A 6,514-nucleotide genomic window follows, 5' to 3' on the forward strand; every position below is an offset into this window, starting at 1 on the left:
CTGAGTAGCTGGGGCTACAGGCACCCACCACCATGCCTGGCTAATTTTTTGTATTTTAATAAAGACAGGGTTTCAGCGTGTTGCCCAGGGTGGTCTCGAACTCCTGAGCTCAGGCAACCTGTCCACCTCAGCCTCCCAAAGTGCTAGGATTACAGGCATAAGCCACCGTGCTCAGCCTCATTCATTTATTGAATACTTACTGTGTACTAGACGGTACTCTAGGCACTGGGGATACAGCAGTGGATCAAACTGACAAAAATCCCTTCTTTCATGAGCTTGTATTCTACTGAGGTAGACAAACAAACAAGAAAGTAAAGTGCAGCACATTAGAAGGTGATCAGTGATATGGAGAAAAATAAAGCGGGGAAAGAAATGAGGGTGGTCAGCCGGGTGTGGTGGCTCATGCCTGTAATTCCAGCACTTTGGGAGGCTGAGGTGGGTGGATCACCTGAGGTGAGGAGTTTGAGACCAGCCTGGCCAACATGACGAAACCTCGTCTCTACTAAAAATACAAAAATTAGCTGGGCGTGGTGGGGGGCGCCTGTAATCCCAGCTACTCTGGAGTCTGAGGCAGGAGAATCGCTTGAACCTGGGAGGCAGCAGCTGCAGTGAGCCGAGATCGGGCCATTGCACTCCAGCCTGGGCGACAGAGCGAGGCTCCATCTTGAAAAAACACAAAAACAAGGAAAGAAATGAGGGTAGGGGAGAGGCTGTTGCAATTTTAAGTAAGGTGGTCAGAGATGGCCTCACTGCTGTGGGAAGAGTATTCCAGATGGAGGACCAGCTGCGGCAAAGGGTGCAGGGTAGGAACATGCCCCACTGGTTCAAGGAACAAGGAGATCTGTGCAGGTGAAGAAGTGGGGTGTGGTAGGCAGCGTCTATGATGGCCCCCAGTGAGCCCTGCCTCCAGGATCCCTGCTATTGTGTAGTCCCTGTTGTTGAGTAAGGGCTGGACCTGGGGATTTGCTTTAAACCAATAGAACATGCCAAAAATGCTGGGTGCCATTTCTGAGAATCAGTTACCGAAAGACTCTGGCTTCTGCCTTGCTTGCCTTCTGTTGTCGTGTAACTTGCTTGCTCTGCTGGAAGCCACCTGCTGCATCGTGAGCTGCCCCGTGGAGACACCCCCATGACAGGGCACTGAGGGAGGCCTGTGGTCGACAGCAAGTGAGCAACTGAGGCCCTTGGTCCATTGGAACTGAGGAACTGAGTCCCTCAACAACCAGGTAGATTCAACCTCCAGTTGAGAGGACCACAGTTCCAGCCGACACCTTGATTGCAGCCTTGTGAGAATCTGAGTTGGAGGACCTGCTAAACCACACCCCACCTCCTACCTGGAAACAGTGAGATAACAAATATTATTTTAAGCCATCAAGTGCTGGGGTAATTTGCTATGCAGTCAAAGATAACAGCTACACAAGGGAGACTAGTAAGAGATGAGCTCACAGAGCAAATGCGAGCCAGATCATGTAGGATCTGTTGCTTATTAAAGCCCTTTGACATTTCCCTGTTGGCGGTGGGAAGCCCTTGGAGGGCAAAGGAGAGAAGGGAGATAGGTCATCCAACTTAAAAACCTATTGTCATAATCCAGGTAAGAGAAGATGATGGCTTGGACCATGGGGGTATTAGTGGAGGGATGGAAGTGGCCCAAATCTGAACATATTTTGAAGTAGAGTCAATGGAATTTCCTGCTGGATTGGATGTGAGGTGTGACAGAAAGAAGAGTCAAGAATGACTCCACGTGTTTCAACCAAGAGGTAGAAGAATGGAGTTGTCATTAAATGAGATAGAGAAGCCTGGGAGAAGATCAGGTTTAGGGGAAAAACTGACATGCTCATATGCTAAGTGAAATACGCCAGTCACAAAAGCACACATTCTGTATGAGCCCACTTATATGTGGTACCTAGCTCAGTAATATTTATAGAAATAGGAAGTAGAATGGTGGTTGCCAGGGGTTTGGGCAAAGGAGGAATGGAGGGGGCTTGTTTATTGGGTAAAGGGTTTCAGCTTTGCAAGATTAAACGGGTTCTGGAGATCTGTTTCACAACAATGCCAATGTGCTTGATACTACTGATCTGTACTCTTAAAAATGATTAAGTTGGTAAATTTTATGTCATATATATATTTCCACAATTTAAAAAATTGGCCAGGCCCGGTGGCTCACGCCTGTAATTCCAGCACCTTGGGGACCAAGGCGGGCAGATCACTTGAGGTCAGGGGTTTCAGACCAGCCTGGCCAACATGGAGAAACTCTGTCTTTAGTAAAACTACAAAAATTAGCTGGGCGTGGTGGCGGGCACCTGTAATCCCAGCTACTTGAGAGGGTGAGCAGGAGAATCACTTGAACCTGGGAGGTAGAGACTGCAGTGATGTGAGATCACGGCACTGCACTCCTGCCTGGGTGACAGAGCAAGACTCCATCTCAAAAAAAAAAAAAAAAAAATTAAGACAAAAGAAAAAGTAAGCAAACACTGACTTAAAAAAAAAAAAAAAATGAAGAGGTCCAAGCCAGAGCCCTGGGGTACTCCAGTGGGAAGAGGTCAGGGAGATGGGGAGGAACCAAAAAACACTGATCACAGGGAGCATCTCATGAGGTAGGGGGAAAACTGGGACAGTGTGGTATGTGGAAACCAAGTGAAGAAAGCATTTCAAGGCGATGGTGTTGATCAGCTACGACAAATGCTCTTGAGGGGTCCAGAAAGGTAAACATTGGTTTGAACAATGTGGAGGTCATCAGTGACCTTGAGAAGTACAAGCTGAGCATCTCAAATCTGAAAATCTGAAATTCAAAATGCTCCAAGATCAACAATTTTTGGAGGGCCCACATGATGCTCAAACAAAATGCTCATGGGAGCATTTTGAAATTTGAATTTCAGATTTGGCACGCTTAACTGGTAAGTAAATTGCCAATATTCAAAAATCTGAAAAAAAAAATCCAAAATTTGAAACACTTCTGGTCCCAAGCATTTGGGATAAGAGATACTCAGGCTGTATAGTCTCAGCAGAATGGTGAGTGTGAGAGCCTGAAAGGGTGGGCTGTGAGCGGTTAGGAGAAGGAAAATTGGAGACAGTGAGTGTAGCTAACTTTCTAGGAGTTTTGTTCTAAAGGTGAGCAGAGGCGTGGAGTCAAGGAGGCTTTTGGTTTTGTTTTGAGATAGGTAAAGTAATAGCATATTTGGATGTTGACAGGAATGACATAGGAGGGGAGAAACAGGAATGCTGCAGGAGAGAAAGGGGAAAATTGCTGGAGGGATGTCCTTGAATAGGCAAGAGGGGATGTGATCTAGTGCACACATGCAGGAAAATACACTCCAACCTCAAAACCCCAAAGGTTCCAGTAATCCCCAACTGTCTAGCCAGATTCTCCCCCTACTCTGTATTTTTTCTCATGGTGCTTCCTCCCCTAGAAACATTCTCCTCTTACTGTGGCACACTGAACTCCTGCCCTCAAAAGCCCTGCTAAGTGCTATCTTCCTCTCAGAAGTATTCCCTCATCACCCCAAGGAGAGGAAGTTTCTCTCTTACCCCCACTGCCCAGAGTTCTTCATCCATGCCCTCTTGATTTTCTTTTCTCCCTTGAATTGCAGTTTCGTCTGCGTCCTAGATGGAAAGCTACCCAAGTGAATGAGTCGTACCTCATCATCATCGTCATCATCCCAGTTGTGCAGAGCTGACTCTCTGCCAGCACCACGCTAAGTGCCCTGTGTCATTTAATGAAATTGAAGCTTAATTTTACAAAGGAGCAAACAGAAGCTTGGAATAACTTGTCTGAGTCACAGAGACAAAAAGTGATTCATAGAGAGGTCTGTGTGACTCTGGCTGGTGCTAACAGTGGCTTGTTCCTACCTCTGTACTCCCTGCTACATCTCCCACTGCTCAGGGCCCGGCACACAGCGATGCTCAATGTACAGATAGAGCTAAAGAAATACAGCCTGCCCCAGGAGGAACAGCTCCACAAATGTGACCGACTCTGCCTCTTATCTGAACCAATTTTTTAAAGCAGGGAAATAACCTGACACCACAGCCTGGCTTGCTGTGGAGACTGTGGGCTCCAGGGCTCTGCTGTGTGCCAGGTGTGTGCTGCACAGAGGCAGCGAGAAGACTTGGGAGGGCAGAGGAAAGGAAGAAAAGGCGAACGAAGAAAGAAAGAGGAGGGGAGGAAGAAGGACGGGAGAGGAGGGGTGAAGGGAGATGAGGAAAATGAACAAAAGGGGGAAATGAGTTGGGGAAAGAGCACGAAAGCAGAGGACAAAGTGGGGAAAGAGGAAAGGCAATTCCTTGGGACATTTGATTGTGTGCTGCAGGTTGACTATGTGTGTGAATCAGTGGGCTGCTTGAGCTATGCCGTGGCTCTGTTCTAAAGAGAAGGGGTGCCCGTAATCCCAGCACTTTGGGAGGCCGAGGCAGGTGGATCACTTGAGGTCAGCAGTTCCAGACCAGCCTGACCAACACGGTGAAACCCTGTCTCTGCTGAAAATACAAAAATTAGCTGGGCATGGTGGTGCATGCCTATAGTCCCAGCTACTCTGGAGGCTGAGGCAGGAGAATCGCTTGAGTCTGGGAAGTGGAGGTTGCAGTGAGCTGGGATTGCGTCACTGAACTCCAGCCTGGGCGACAGACTGAGACTCCATCTCAAAAAACAAAAAGAAGAGGCCTTTGTGACTTTTGTGGAAAGCAGAAAGGGGCCCTCTCCATTCTGTTCACTCAGCCGCACTGTACTCAGACCAACAAGTCAAGAGGAGTCAGGCGCAGAGCCTGGGCCTCTGGCCAACGGAGAGCAAGCTCCTAATAGGGCTGGCCTAGCACAAACCTTTCTCTACCTCTTGCAGCCCTACTTCATCCAGTGTGTGTTCATGTTCTTAACAACCACTGTGTCAAAGTAGTTACCTTTAAAAGGAGGCTGGGCATGGTGGCTCATGCCTGTAATCTCAGTACTTTGGGAGGCTGAGGTGGGAGAATCACTTGAGCCCAGGAATTCAAGACCAGCCTGGGCAACATAGCAAGACCCCATCTCTACGAAAAACAAAAACAATTAGCCAGATGTGCTGGCACACACCTGTGGTCCCAGCTACTTGGGAATCTGAAGCAGGAGGATGGCTTGAGCCCAGAATTTGAGGCTGTAGCAAGCCATGATCATGCCACTGTATTCTAGCCTGGGTGACAGAGCAAGACCCTGTCTCAAAAAAAAAAAAAAAAAAAAAAGCAATGTTTCTTTTGATAAAACTACATGGGTTTCTCAGGTCCTCCCTTGAGAGCAGCTTTTGGCTGGGGAAATGGCTGCTGGGGCACTGAATTGTGGGGAATGAAAGAACAGCACAGAGTGTGATGCAGAAGGAGCTGGAGTTGTGCCCAGACTACAGCTCAGCTCCCGAACCTACCCATTTTGAAGGCCTCTGAGGCCCAAAGGTCAGCTCGGATATGCTCTGTGGACTCCATCAGTGCTCCATCAGCGCACTCCAGGGCCCAGGTGACAGGCCTTGGCCGTTGTTCCCATCCAGTGATCCCGGTATATGCTGGGACTTCCTGGAACTGAGCGAGCCTCCTGAGCCCCTCCCTAGGACCCTGCCTTCTGAGGCTGTGGGGAGGGCCCATGACTTGGGGCAGTGTAAGGGGCAGGGAACGTCCTAGAGCAGAGCCACTGCCTTCTGCACAGAGGATTTGACTTCAGGCCTGAGTCATTAAGGGACTGCCATGGCTATAAAAACAAGTTTGGCAGGTTTTTAAAGAGCTAAAATAATTGCCTATGCATGCCAACAGCTCATTAGCTCAAGCCAGATGCTTCAGTGCGGACAGGAAGCCTCGCACCCTGGGCAGGGAGTGCCCTGCGTTCTTCTGCCAGCTGGGAAGCGGTGCTACAGCTTGGCCTTCCTGGGCAGTCAGCTCTCCGTCCAGCCAAGAGATGAAGTAGACAGGCGTTTATCAGACAACAGGCACCTCAACACTGAAATACCTCCAGTTTTCACACTTTCAGCTTCCAACTACCCAGTGGAAAAGCAGAAGAAATACAGACAGGAAGAACCCTGGCTGGAAGCTGTGTTCCCTTAGACAAGAACAACAGCCTTAGAAAATGGCTTTATTCATAGCTGAGGACCATCTCCACGCGGCCCAGGGAGTCTTGCGATTTGCAGACATGCTCACCTTCCTGCCATCCCACCTTTCCATTGTACAGAACTCAGCATTTTTTTTAATTAAAAAAATTTTGATTTTAGACTCATGGTGTACGCATGCAGGTTTGTTATATGGGCATATTGTGTGATGCTGGGGTTTGGGCTTCTAATAATCCCATCATCCCAGTAGTGAATATAGTACCCAATAGGTAGTTTTTTCAACCTTTGTCCCACTCTCTCCCTCCTTTCTTTTGGGGTCCAGTGTTTACTATTCCCATCTTTGTGCCTGTGTGTACCCAATGCTTAGCTCCCACTTATAAATGAGAACATGTGATATTTGGTTTTCTGTTCCTGTATTAATTCGCTTAGGCTAAGGGCCTCCAGCTGCATCCATGTTGCTGCAAAGG

This window comes from Papio anubis, chromosome 8 (genome assembly GCF_008728515.1).
Source record: "Papio anubis isolate 15944 chromosome 8, Panubis1.0, whole genome shotgun sequence".
Classification (NCBI taxonomy): Eukaryota; Metazoa; Chordata; class Mammalia; order Primates; family Cercopithecidae; genus Papio; species Papio anubis.